We start from the raw sequence: 15,220 nt of genomic DNA on the forward strand, positions 1-15,220 counted from the left end.
TCAGATGCCCTCTTGTAGCCTCCAAGGGCAATTGCATTCATGTGCTTATAACCCCACACAGACACGCAGGCAGACACATAACTAATAACTAATTTTGTTGGTTTTTTTTGCTGTGTGTATTGTGTGTGTGTGTGTGTTGTGTGTGTGTGTGTGTGTTGTGCGCGTGCGTGCACGCGCGAAGGCGCATGCTGCAGTTATGCACCAATGGTTAAGAGCACTTGCTGTTCTTACAGGGGACCCAGGCTTGGTTCCCAGCTGCCACATCCGTAACTCCAGTTCCAGGAGATCTGACATCTTCTGGGCTCCATGGGCACCAGGCACACACATGGTGCACTTTCCTTACATGCAGTCAAATACACAAAATAAAAATAAATAGTTTTAAACTGTACAAAATAGAAAGTACAAAAGGCAATGGTGGAACACATTAGTTGTTCCCTTAAACAAGGTGAAGCTGAGTCAGGCCTTGACAACAATCTTCTGCACTCCTTTCTTTCCACATAAAAATAGTTACTTCCCTTCAATTTCTTTCCCCACCTCAACCTGTATACAAAATATTTTTTAAATCACCCTGAAAGTCATTGCAGGACATGAGAAGCCTGAGGTTTACATTACATAAAATCTAGCCATGTCTATCAAGGATTGACTGTTCTAGATTCTGGAATCCAACAATTCCCAAGTGAGTGATGTCAGGGTCTGCTGTCTCAAGGCCAATAACTACCACTTATAATCCTAAATACAAAATATAAATTAAAGGTCACACGTGGTAGGAATGGCTCTTGCTTTATCTGGCATTCTGTTTGGCTGCATCTGACCACTGAACTATCTCACAGCCCTCTGCCTACTTCTTAATCTGAAGTGTGATCCTACTAAACTGCCCACAGCCTGCATGATCTCCATGCCAAGCAGGGCCTTGATGTGGCCTTGAGATCCTCCTGCCCCACTTAGACCTGAGTTTATAAAATTACGTCATTGTGGCTATGGCAGCACCTTTAAGTATTAACATCTCCATAAATGGCTTAATTCACATTGTATGTATTATTCTATCATGTGACTATAATCAGAAGGGAGCTAGACAGACAGCTACTGGGGATAAAGATCTAAGGGACGAAAAAAGCATGAAAAATACAGAGGCCATGTTTAATCTGAGTAAAAACACCCAAAGAGTATCCTCCTAAAGGGAACTCAGAATAATAGCAGTACTACTGTCTTGAGTGTCCAGCTGTCTGTGGAACCCAGCTATCACCGTGAGCTCTGTGAGAACTCCTCCCTTGTAGTGTCTATGACCACACCCAGTGCTCACACTACCATCCTCCCACTTATGTCTACTGTTCTTGGTAAAACTCCCTCCTCCAATCTATACACTATCTAAAGAGGCCTTGGCTGAAGGTGAGTATGGACCTAACTACAGCTACATTAATGGACCATCCTTTCTCAAGGAGCCCTCATGTAGGTATGTCAATAATGGCATCCCAAAGGCTAGAAATAGAACTGCAAGGCTCTTAAGGCCAAGATTCCAAGGCCAAGTACCACTTTCGCATATTCGATTTGTAAAATCAAGTCATAAAGAATCCCATACTAAAGAGTTAAGGAAGCAGCTGGAGAGACGGCTCAGCAGTGAAAAATGCATGTTACTCTCACAGATTACTTGGGGTTCAGGTTCTAACACGTGTATATAACAGACTGCTCACAACAGCCTGTAACTCCAGTTCCAGGGGATCTGACACTTTCTTCTTCTGGCCTCTGTCTGAACACACACAATGCACATGCATACATTCACTCAGACCCACACACAAACACATAAAATATTTCCTTAAAAATTGTTGAAAACAAAACAAAAACAAAACAACCCTGGGCTGTGGTGGCACAGCACTTGTGAGGCAGAGGCAGGTGGGTCTCTTAGTATGAGGCCAGCCTCGTCTACAAAGTGAGGCTAGTATAGCCAGAGCATCAGAGAACCCTTCTTTTGAAAGAAACAAAAAACAAAAAGTCAAAAGGAGTAAGGAAACAGAGTACCTCTTGACCAAAGAGAAGGCAAGGTCACATTCCAAGGACAGTGGCAATGGATAAAGGAAGGCAGGATGTTCAGGGGCCATTATTATAGCCATCCAACATGGCCAGTGCTTTACCTAGAAACGAAGGCTTCCAGACACAGAGCAAACCTTTAGATAGAATAAAAGAAAGCAGTGAGCGCAGTGGCCTCCAAATACTAAAATGAAGTAGATACCCTTGATTCCCCCTCAAAACCTACCTTCAATGTCTTTATTTTTACCTTCTAGAGAGCTTATTAACCTCATCTCTTTCTGTCTTCATTGCCAGCACCACATTCTAAGTTCCACCATCTCACCTAGTCTATTGTATGACCGGTTAACTCGTGTACTACACTGTGAGCAAGAGGTTCCTTCAAGCCAGTTATTTTATTGTTAAACATAGTAAGATCACTCACACTACTTAAAAACCTTTAGTAGCTCCTCACTTAGAATAAAGCACAGCACCTAACCTGCTCCCTCAGCCCCTACTTAACCTGACCCTCAACCACCTTCAAGATCTCTGTTCTCTGTTTCCTATCTCTGTCCCAACCACAGTGGTCCTTCAGGACCCAGGACATGCAAAGCTTCTTCCTGCCTTTGCACGTGTTTACCTTTTAACATCATATTCCTTAACTTTTACACTAAATTATTCATGTGGCTCATGACTCATGTTAAATGTCATCTCAGAGTTTTCCTGAACATCAATCTCAACCAATCCCCTGCCAAGTCACTCTTCTTTTGTTTCTTTCTCTTGGTGAATTAAAAAGAGGGAGTTTGTTAACTGCATTATAAGGTTACCTGATGAACAGCCTACTGCTAAATAATAGGTAGAATACATGATTCATATATTTATCACCATGCACAAAACTCAAGTCAAAGTAGATTAAAGACCTCAACATAAAACCAGAGACACTAAATCTGTTAGAAGAAAAAGTGAGGAAGAGCCTGGAACCATTGGCACAGGAGACAACTTCCTGAAACAACTCCAACAGCCAAGGCTTAAGGTCAACAATTAATAAATGGGACCTCATGAGGCTGAGAAGCTTCTGTAAGGCAGAAGACACTGTCAGCAGAACAAAGTGACAGCCTACAGACTGGGAATAGATCTTCACCACCACCCTATATCTGACAAGAATCTAATATCCATATATAAAGAGCTCAAGACATAAAACACCACCAAAAGAATAACCCAATTAAGAAATGGGGCTGAGAAATAAACAGAGAATCCTCAACAGAGGAATATTGAATGGCTGAGAAACACTTAAAGAATGTTCCATGTCCTTAGTCATCAGAGGAATGCAAATCATAACGACTGTGAGATTCCATCTTACACCCAACAGAATGGCTAAGATCAAAAACTCAAGTGACAGTACATGCTGGGGGAGATGTGGTGTGGAGAAAGGAGAACACTCCTTCATTGCTGGTAGGAATGCAAACTTCTATAACCACTTTGAAAATCTATCTGGCGCTTTCTCAGAAAACTGGGAATAGGTCTACCTCAAGACCCAGCTATTCCACTCCTTGGAATATACTCAGAAGATGCTCCACCACACAACAAGGTCATATGCTCAGCCATGTTCATTAGCAGCCTCATTCATAATAGCTAGAACCTGAAAACAACCTAAATGTCCCTCAGTTGAAGAATGGATAAAGAAACTGTGGTACATTTACACTATGGAATACTACTCAGCTATTAAAAACAAACAGTCCTGAAATTTGGACAAATGGATAGAACTAGAAATGATCATACTGAGTTAGTTAACTCAGACGCAGAAAAACTCACATGGTATATACTCACTTGTAATTGGAGACTAGCCCAAAAGGGATGTGCCATGAAAGTCTTCACTTACCAAGAGGTTGGGATAGATGTGAGGACTTCCTATTGGGACGCTAGGTGAGAAAGTATGGGAGAATGGGGAAATAGAAGGATCCAGAGGGCCCTAGAAACCTACAAGAAGAACATCATGATGGGTGGATCTGGACCCAAGGGGGTCTGCTCAAACTGCTGCACCAACCAAGGACAATACATGCAGTAAACATCGAACCCCTGCTGAGATCTAGGCACTGGACAGGACATTCTCCACAGTTGTGTGAAGAGCAGGCTCTGACTCTGACATGAACTCCGGTGCCCCATATTTGACCATTTCCCCTGTGGGGAGGCCTGGTGGCACTCAGAGAAAGAATAAACAGGCTACCAAAATGAGACTTCATGGCCTGTGACGGTATGGTGGGGAGGAGGTCCCCTTTGATCACAGACCTAGGGGAAGGGAATAGGGTGAAAGCGGGAGGGAGGGAGGAAAGGGAGGACACAAGTGAAGGGGTAACAATTGAGATGATATCGGAATAAATTGATTAAATAAAAATAAATTTTAAATAGAATGCAATATTCAACAAGGTGATATTTAAGCATTAGGACAGGGTAGATGGGGAGAATTTGCTCTGCTGGCAAAGCATTTTTAATAGATATGGCAGCATCAAATGACACAAAGACAGTGAGGTTGGCAAAACAAATGAAAAAGCCTAAAAACAAGACCATGTGTGACATAAATGACACTTGAGATCCACTTGAAATGGCACTGCAGGAAAATGAGCAAAGAATGATGCTGCTCATTCAATTATCCATATGGAGGGAGATCTATATCTGTATCTTGTTCTACATTCTATCTGGAAAAAAAACCTAATTTGTATATAAATACCACGGAAAACAAATTTTTAAAATTTTTTAGAAAAGATGTGTGGTTATTGAATAGACCAGAATTTGTTTATTATAATTTTTTATTATTATTATTTGGAGATAAGGTTTTCCTGCGTAGCCTTGGCTGTCCTGGAACTCTGTAGACAAGGTTGGCCTCTAACTCAGAGACGCCCCTGCCTCTGCCTACCAGCAAGCTCCACTACCTCCCAGCCATAAGCAGTCAGTACTCTTTTTGATTTTTCGAGACAGGGTTTCTCTATGTAACAAGTCTTTGGGTGTTCTAGATTCACTTTGTAGAGCAGGCTGGCCTCGAACTCACAGAGAACCACCTGCCTCTGCTTCCCTGAGTCTGGGATTAAAGGTGTGCGCCACCACAGCCCAACCTAGACTAGAATGTCTTAAAACTCTACCTCTCCCCTCTTCTCTATGTATATTCTTTCTCTCCTCTGTCTTCTTCTAAAATGAAAAATGTTAATGATCCTGAGTTCCTTAAAACAAAATGCTCTGGATATTAGCAGCACCAAAGAAACGCGGGCCTTCTCTTGAAGAGGCTAGCTCTCTGGCCATACTCAAGCGTGGCTCTCTGCGCCACCTGTGCGACTGAGATCCAACTTCCCCGGACCAAGCCGGGTCCAGGTACCTGGAACTTAGTCTGACCAGTAACTGGCGACTAGACAGGGTACAGGTTACTGTAGCGAGCCCCCGATGGATGCACCAACCTGTGCCCCAACAGCAACAGCGGGCCTGAAGCCTGTGCGCTGCCCTGGAAGTCGGGCCCCCTCCGGAGCCGGCCACAGGTGCGCATCTCGCGGTGAGTCTAGCCAGAATCTGGGGAAGGTGCCCAGAGTAGCACCTGAAGGTTTCAAGGAGCTCCCGCCTCTAGCTTGGCCAGCAACGGGGATGCTCACCGTGGAGGATGGTCCCTGTGCCCTGTGGTGGGGCAGGATCACCGGTCCTAGAGGAACCAGGACCAGCCAGGCGTTCCCGGCATTATGGTGTGGAACTCCCGTTGCTAGGGAGGACTGAGCAGTGCTTCACTACGTACATAGAGTTAAGAACTAAAAAAAAAATCATTTGGTAAAAGTGCAGCAATAACAAAACTACAAATAATTAAACTTTATATAATTTTGTGTGAGATGCTGAACGTTGAACTCGGGTGTCTTGCATGCCAAGTGAGCCCTTTACCTACACTCATAATCTAGATTTCGAGACAGATTCTCACTAAATTCCCCATGCTGAACTTGTTTGATGTAATGTAGGGACTTGACCTTGCTACCCCGCTGCAGCTGAGATTACAGGCCTACGGCAGCAAGTCTGCTGTCTTGTTTTTCCACATAGGGTTTCTCTGTGTGGCCCTGGCTGTCCTAGAGCTCATTCTGTAGAACAAGCTGGCCTTGAACTTACAGAGAGCCTCCTGCCTCTGCCTCTTGAGTGGTGGGATGAAAGGCGTGTGCCACCACCACCTGGCACTCTAACATTTAAATTGTACTTCTTCAGAAATAGTTGAGCGGCTAGCTCAATATATCTTTAGTTGGAGATGTCTTGTGAGGAGGCTTATGCATCTTTTTTCAGTTGGAAAAGTCAGCATACCTTCCTCTAAAGCTCCAGATAATAAATGTCTTAAGTTTGGTGAGTCATACGAGGTCTGGGACTCATTTTTTTTTTTAAAGCAACCTTTTAGAAATGTGAAAAATCATTCCTGTCTCCCAAGTCATACAAACAGACTGCAGACAGACCTCTGTCTATAGACCTCTGTGTGTAGTGTCAACCTGTTAAGACACTATCCTAGTTAATTGACACTTCCAGTGGCGGTTCTTCAAGAGAAGAAAAATGTGGTTGCCGTTTTATATAAAAATAGGGAGTATGTTTAACTTTAGGAATAGTTCCATCCAAAGCATACAAAGTTTAGGGGTTGTTACTCAGTTATAGGGTTCATGCTTGGCATGTGCGAAGAAGTCCTGGGTGCCATGAAGCACATGTAAAGACTTGCCATCAGATTCTACAGACAGCTTAGTGCCGCCTAAGGCAATTATCCTTTAGACTTTAGAGTATGTGAGATAAGCAGTGGTGAAAGTAATTTTATGATGTCAGGATTTAAAATCTATTTCTGAGGTAGAGATTTTAGAGGATGCTGATCCTAGCCCTTCAGTTTATAGATAAGAAAGCCAGGGACTACAAGCTTACAACATGGATAAATGTCCTAATTTCCCTTGCCATTTCTTTATAAAATACTTGAGTTTCCATTATCATCTTCATTACTAGGATTTGAGGTCATTTTCTTGTATTTTGATTGTGTTTGAGTTCTCATGGTGCTTTCTTTGGGAGATGGGGAAAGAAGGACCCAGAGGGTTCTAGAAACCTACAAGAAGAACATCGTGATGGGTGGATCGGGGCCCAGGGGGGGCTATTGCACTAACCAAGGACAATACAAGTGGTAAACATTGAACCCCTACTCTGATCTACCCAATGGACAGCACATTCTCCACAGTTGTGTGGAGAACAGGGACTGACTCTGACATGAACTCTGGTGGCCCATAATTGACCACTCTCCTTGCTGGGGAGGCCTGATGGCACTCAAAGAAATAATAAGCAGGATACCAAGATGAGACTTGATAGCCTATGACCATATGAGGGAGGAGGTCCCCCTCGGCCATAGAGATGGGGGAAGGGAATAGGGTGAAAGCAGGAGGGAGGAGGAATGGGAGGATGCAAGTGATAGGATAACAATTGAGTGGTAATCTGAATAAATTAATAAAATTTAAATTATAAAAAAGAAAAACAAACAAAAAATTTTGTTTTAGAAAAAACCAATCTACCATCTTTCTCTACTTAAATAAAAGAAAAATAAAATCCAGACAATTAAAAACAAAAACAAAAAACTTGAGTTTCTATGTTTCATATGAAACACTATTAAAAATCTATTCCCTTAGAGTGCTAATTAACACTTACTTTTCTGTTTTTGTTTTTTCTAATGTCTACAAAATACCTAACTTTTATTCAGAACCTTGCATAAAATTGGGTCTGGCTCCGTCGGAAACATGTGTGATAGTTGTATTAGTTTCCTATTCCTGCTGAGACAACTTGCCGTAGATTTAAGTGACTTAGTAGTATTACAGCTCTGGGGTCCTAAGTCTGGCTTCGTACTCACTGAGCTAAAACCAGGAGTCAACAGGGTGAGGTTCCTTTCTGAGGGATGTAGGGAAGGATCTGTTTTCTTCACGTTTGTGGCTTCTCTATTGCCTGCTTAGTCAGGGCCCCTTCATCTTAATAGCCAGCGATGCCAGCTGAGTCTCTGTTGCACAGCATCAATCTGACTCTCACTCTACATGCACTATAGAACACAATACGTTTCCATTGTTCCCAGCCTGATAATTCAAGGCAACCTCCTTCCTTTATTGAATCTTATTGGCCTGTTCACCACCGTAATACTCCCTTGCTGTATACAGTGTATTTGGAACTTGTAGAGATTAGAGTACGAACATCTTTTGAGAACATTTTATGCACACTGTATATTAGCATCAAATAACCATATAATATCACTTAGGGGACCTCTGGATTTTTGCAGTCCATCCTCCCTCACAACTACAGATGCGGTGACCAGGAGCTTAAATAGCTCACCCCTGATCACAGAGCCAGTTAGAGGCATAATGCAGCCCGGAGCCCAGGTCTCCCAGACTTACTTTTCCTTCCTGTCATTCTGCCTCTTAAGAGAACAATAATCCTGCCTTTTTGTATAAAGCCCCTGTGGAAACTTATAGTCTCTGTATTCACTGTTTATCTTCAACACTGATACGGAATAATAATTAAAGATCTTCAGATATAAAAATAGTATCTTCAGGGCTGGAGATGGCTCAGAGGTTAAAAGCATTGAGTACTCTTCCAGAGATCCTGAGTTCAATTCCCAGCAACCACATGGTGGCTCACAGCCATCTACAGTGTGATCTGATGCCCTCTTCTGGTCTGTAGGTGTACATGCAGGCAGAGCAGTGTATACATAAATAAATAAATAAATCTTTTTAAAAAGCGTCTTCATTACTCTCTTTTATTCTTATGTTTAACTCTAGCCAGCCTAGACATCATGCCTGTGCTACAGAATCGCTTATTTCTAAATCTGCTTCACTAAGCCTTGTTGGAAGGCATCCAAGCCCAACTTACTTTGTATGTTACTGTGTGACAGACACTACTAATTCAATCAGTGAGCAATTTTTTTTTCATTTTTCATTTTATTTCTCTGTGTAGTAAGCTCCATGTAGCAATAACTTTTAAAACTTGTTAGCTCATCCCTCTGACAGAGTTTAATACCCATGTGTATTTACCATTATCCTTTCTTCTTGAGCACAATTGTCTAAGGGTTCGTGTGTGTCAGGCCTGATGGCGCACGCCTTTGATCCAGCGCTTGGGAGTGGGAGCACAAGAATCAGGACAGGAAGGTCATCCTCAGCCACACCTGGACTTGAAGGCCAGCTGGGGCTACAGGAAACCCTGTCCTTAAACAAGGCATCATGTTGCAGAGGAAAAGGAATCAGGCCTGCTCTTACAAAAGGTACAGTTCTGTGAAAATACATGGTCAGTTTTCGTGTGCTCAGCTTATAAACTTCATTAGTCATACTGCAAGTCCCTACTCCTTACAACATATATTACCTATTCTTTTCAGTCATTCAACTAATTTTTACTGGATTTACACTATGCACCATTTCTTCTCCAGATAGAAAAGATACAGAGACAAAGATTTATGCTTTATGAAGCTACAGAAAGAGAGACTACATCAATAAAAATAAATGAATGGCGTGATATGCTAGGCTAAATGCTAGAGAAGAAAATCACAAAAGGGAGGACAGGAGCCCCAGCCCAAGAAAGCTCCATTGAGAAGTGTGATTTACATAAATACCTGAAGTAGAAAAGAAGCGAGCCATACATGAACTGACCAACACTCCAGGCAAAGGGAATGGCATATGCAAAGGCCCTGAATGGTTAACAAGGAGTCTGCTATTGCTGAAGAAACAACGATTGGGAGCTAGGGGGTCCACAGTGAGTCATTAAAGAACACTGGTTCATACTGGATAGATAAAAGGCCATTGGATTTGAGTGGAAGAGTAGCATAATTTGGCTTAGACTTTCATAGGGTCACTGGGGACTGAGGACAAGAGTAAAGGCAAAGTTATACAAAATCAAAGTTGACCTCGCTAACCTAAGTCAGCCTAGAAGCACTGTGAGGGGAGCAGCAGGTATTTTTATTGTATTTGGAGCTGTTGGAACTAAAAAGATTTGTTGAGGGTAACAGGCCAGAGATGACTCCAAGTTGTGTGGCTCTGCAGCTGCAAGGGGGGAACTGACCTTTGCAGAGAAGTGTGTCAGGAACTCAGGGTCGATGTGTGAAGATTGGAGTACCTGTTACATATCTGACCTATTAGACTGAGGGGTTAAGGGACAGATATGGGAGCTTGGCAGTCAGAGAAGTCCAGTCTGGAGATACAAATCTATCAATGTGCCATTGCTGTATAAATAATACTTAAAGCTGTGAGGCACAATGAGATCACTGAGCTCTGGACTCCAAGGGCACTTCACTATTTCTAGGATACATTTAATTACTGCCTCCCTTTCAGCCTCTCTGCACCTCCAAACACCTGCTCCAAGACAAGTTTGATACACATTTCCATAACACTCGACAGTGATGTCAGCTAACACCTAGGATGTCTTCTTACATGCTGCCAATGAAAAGTGACCGCCTCAGACCAAAGACTCAAACATGCAACTTTGATCCTTAGCAAATTAGAAAATGATTGCTTAATTCTCAAAAGACTTAAAGTAGGTACTGGAATAAGTGAGGCCATAACAATGGATTAATTGAAATTATAATAATAAATAAAAAACTTGAGGCTGGAGAGAAGACCCAGCAGCGAAGAGTACATACTGCTCTTGCCTAGGACCCGAGTTTAGTTCCCAGCAACCACCTTAAGTGGCTTACAAACCATCTCCTCCCCCACTATATGGTCATAGGCTATAAAATCTCATCTTGGTATCCTGCTTACTCTTTCTTTGAGTGCCATCAGGCCTCCCCACCAAAAGGAGGTAGACAAATATGGGGCACCAGAGTTCATGTCAGAGTCAGTCCCCACTCTCCACATAACTGTGGAGAATGTTCTGTCCATTGGGTAGATCAGAGTAGCAGTTCAAAATATACTACTTGTATTGTCCTTGGTTAGTGCAATAGCTTGAGCAGACCCCTCTGGGCCCCGATCCACCTGTCAAGATCCTCTTCTTGTAGGTTTCTAGGGCTCTCTGGTTCCTTCTATTTCCCCATCTCCCATATTTCTCTTACCTAGAGTTTCAGTATGATGCCCTCACAGCTATGCCAATCTCCTGGTAAGTGAAGACTTTTGTGCGACATGCCTTTAGTTGTCCTTTCTAATGTCTAAAGCTGACGTGAGCTACTGAAGGACAGCACTGCCTACGTGCTCCTTGTATCCTACTTAGAACCTAGTTGTGTCTGCTCCTTGCACTCTTTCCCATAGAAGACTCGGGTGATGGCTGCAGTGTGTGTCAGGTTGATATAAAGGTGCTGATCGACACAGGTGGGGTCATCCCTTCACCCTTTTGCATACAGAGCACTGTCACTTGTCTGCAGTGGCCTGCAGAGTACAACATTGTCTTTGGAGTGGCTGAAGGCAAGGTAAAGGAGGCGAAAAGAAACACGCAGTAGGTGCTAGGTGGGGATAATGGTCCTGGGTGGTGAGTGGGGGCAATACTTTCCCCTGGAGCCGAAGCGTGTACTGCAAAAGAATGCACAGGGATCAGTTTTGTACCCTTTGGGTTTTAGTCTTTGTCTGAGGGCCTGGGTGAAATTGAAAGTAGTCTAGCCAGACATGTGTATATTCTTTGATTTTTTTAGGTTTGATTAGCAAACACTAAAAATAACAGGTCATCTACCACTTATGGGACACATTCTTATGTGTTGGCATTGACAACCAAAAGGAAGACTTGGAAATGTCAGGAACGAGCTGCATTTGACAGAAAGAGGCCTTTGAGGGAGGTCAGTCTCTGGCTCTAAGTTTGCCTTTCTGCCTTTACTCTTCAGCTGCTGTGGGAAAGAGATTTTCTCAGGTCACACAGGTGGCCCCACTGTCAGATATTTCTTTGATGATGAGGGCTCTGGAGAGTCACAGGTATGAATAAAGCATACTGTGGGGTGGGGTGGACATTCCAGGAGCATCCCAGGGGAGCTGCATGTGTGAGCACCATGACTGAGCTACTGGAGGAGGAGGCTGGAAGAGTGGGGTCTTGGAGGGAGGCATTTAGATGCTTCCATAGAGAAGACTGTGTTTAGGAGGCTAGATGTTACTATTTATAGGGAGGAGTGGGTGGGAGGGACCTTGAGAGGGGGAAGTAAAGATTCCAAAGGGGGAAATTATTTACATTTCTGTAAAGATAAACATATATACCATATTCACATGTTTATGTAACACATAGACATACAAATTCATAGGGGAAAACGTATCAGCAAGATAGCTCAGCAGGTAAATGTGCCTAGTGCCTAATATGATAGAACCCATGTGATGCAATGAAAGAAGTGACGTCTGCAAGTTATCCTTTGTCCTTCACCCCTGTGTACACACACGCACATGTACACACCACACAGGCACACACACACCCGCACAGTGTCATGCATATGCACACACCAAACCGGTACAAATAAAATGCTGAAAAGTCAACTATATTCTTGGAAAAAAGATAGCAAAACAAAAAGCAAAAGTTTGCTGTTTTACTCTGTATAATTAGGTACTGTGTAAATCATTTACATTGTGAGTTACCTATGTAAAATGTAGCCTCTTTGAAAAGAAGCCACATGCTCTCTTGGGCCTAGACAGTGTTGGTTACCGTGTGCTGTCTCCCTTTGGGTGGCTTTACTAGTATATACCAGAGATCCCCAACACACCACTCTTGCCAAATCCTTAGAGTACAAAGTCAGCACATGCATGATTACGGTGTGTGTGTGTTCATGATATGAAGGATAATTTGTGAAGTCTTTAGGATTAGGGTGTGTTGGTGTAAGAAAATATTGGCAGAAAGATTTGTTTCCTGCAGGGGAGCATGGTCAAGAATGCTTGGATCAGCTGCTAGGAGTGAGGAGTTTCTGGGGGTGTAGGAGAAGTGGGTTAACCATCCATGCCCACCCTATGCCTTGGCCTGGGCAACCAACAGCATTGTGGCTGCTGGCTGTGAGGATTGTGGCCTACTGGAAGGAAGGCCATGTGCTAAAGACACTCAATCATAGCAGAGACCCTCAGAAGCGGGAATTCACCACAGCTGCAGCAAGTCCTAGAGGCCAATCTGTGGTGCTGGGAAGTTATGACAGGTAGGTCCCCTGCCTGTTGCATCTTCTATCTTCTCCTTCTGTGAACTCTCTGTGCTGGCCAGGTTGTTTCAAACTGCAGCGGAGTCTGTTGAAAGGGATTCTCAGATTGTCGCCCGTTGGCACGCTGGCAGCTTCAAAATGCAGTGCAGTACTCGGCCTGGAAGCCCACAGCCGAATTCCTCACCTTCTCTATGTTCTTGATGCCTGCTTGAGACTTTGAGATCATCCTGCTGCACCCTAGTTATTGCTTCTGTTTTGGGGGGTCCTTGAGAGGAAGTCTTTTCATCTCCAGTGCCTACACTGCAGCTAGGTCCAGGTCCCCTCTCTGTCAGTCCTTTGTGTCCTTCAGTCTTGTGTGTCTCCTGATGTTCCTTTCTTCTCTGAGTCCTATATTTTCTTCTTTCCTTTCCCTGTATTCCTGGCAGTTCATTTCTCTCATTTGTCGTCCCTTCTCTACTTCCATCCTTTTGTGTTGTTTTTTATTTTCGAGATAGGGTCTCACTCTGTAGCCCTGACTAGCCTGGAACGCAGTAGGTAGATTACAGGTGTTCAGCATCACGCTGGCATCCATCATCTCACTGTTTCCTTTTGCATCTTTTTTATCCTCTCCAGCTAGTCTGTCTCACTGGTCTGTTGTTTTGTATCTGCTTCTCTTTCAGACAGCATGAGACTGGTTTCTTTTAGGGACTAGCTTATTTTCACTCTTTTGCTCAGCCTCTATCTTTTCTAGAAGCCACATACCTCTCTAGACTTTGGGTGTTCAACTTGAGTCCTCGAAGAAGCATCTGGACGAGGCTAAGCCCAAGGAGATTGCCAACTTATACACCGTCACTGCCTTGGCCTGGAGTGGAATGGCACAGAACTCTGTGCAGTGTGTTATAAGTGGCCCCTGTCTGTACTGGTGGTTGCCTCCAAACTAGACTAGAGTACTCCCTAGGCCACGGCACTCTGCTGTGGCCCTAGAGAGGCCCAAATTGCCTTGTGACTTCAACCTAAAAGTCTGCTGCTAGAGGCAATAAAGGAAAACATACACTTATTGGAGGCCCCAAGGGACCTCCAATTATTATTATTAATACCACTACCATACAGCCTTCTGTCTTAATAGGTATATTTGTACTAGGAGCTGTGGGAACAAAGTGAATGATTGGTGTTAGTCAGTAGAACTTTCAGAATCACATGTACCATGAACAGCAAAAAAGAGATGTGAAAGCTTTTCCTAGGTAGCGAATCCCTGTGTGAGTATAAGGTACTGTCACTATGAACACCATCCTCAGCCTGGTGCAGACACAAGGAATTAGCTGAGCTCAGTATCATGGAGGTGTGTGAGGGGCATGGCACCTTTGCAATTCTTGTGCTGGAAAAGCCTGAGGGGCTTGTACCTGTCCCTTACAGGTGATTGTGAAGAACCTATCTTCAGGGACCAGGGTGGTGCTCAAGTCACACTGTGACTATGAAGTAGAAGAGGTGACGATCCTGGGGAAGGAGCGTTACTTGGTGGCCCACACATCAGATACACTGATGCTGGGAGACTTGAACACTAACCACCTCAGTGAGGTGGGAACTGAGAATGGACAGATGGATAATGGGACATCTTGGCTTGCTTTCTGGGGACCCGGCAGCCCAGGACCCCAGGAAGCAAGATCCCCAAAGGAGGCCCTGCCATTCTGATGCTGTTTCAAGGAGTGAGAGGTCTGGAATCCTGGAGTATGGATTTCCCTAGTCAGACTGTATTTGTGCAGTCATCTCTCAGAAGTGTAGAGATCAGGGCAAGAATCTGATGCAGAACATCTTTTGTGTAATGCCAGACCTCCCTGAATGCCTGGCAAGGGTCTGGTGGCAATGAGAAATATTTCTTTGAAAATGAGAATGTGAGTAGAGCTTGACTTCCTGCCATCATTTCAATAAGCCCCATTCCAGCTCCTAGTCAGAAAGGTGAGTGGCAAACTGGATCTTATGTGGGGCTTACAATGGGCTCTGAAAAATCCAACTCTGAGTACAGGACAAAAGCAAGAGACTGTGTGTTCTCAGCTCCACAGTTTTATCTCTAAAGTATAATGCTCACACCAAGAAAATTACACTGAGTCTGGAAGCTATCACTCCCCCTCCACATGTAACAATTTCACCCAAAGGGCTCCTGCCAGACCA

At 43.7% G+C, this 15,220-nt stretch overlaps 1 pseudogene; it reads left to right on the forward strand.

Annotated features, from left to right (window-relative positions):
* Positions 1-5,427: 5,427 nt before the first annotated feature.
* The window catches only part of LOC127186539 (leucine-rich repeat transmembrane protein CCDC168-like), a 28,619-nt pseudogene continuing 18,826 nt past the window's right edge, over positions 5,428-15,220 (forward strand).

Source organism: Acomys russatus, unplaced genomic scaffold (assembly GCF_903995435.1).
Source record: "Acomys russatus unplaced genomic scaffold, mAcoRus1.1, whole genome shotgun sequence".
Classification (NCBI taxonomy): domain Eukaryota; kingdom Metazoa; phylum Chordata; class Mammalia; order Rodentia; family Muridae; genus Acomys; species Acomys russatus.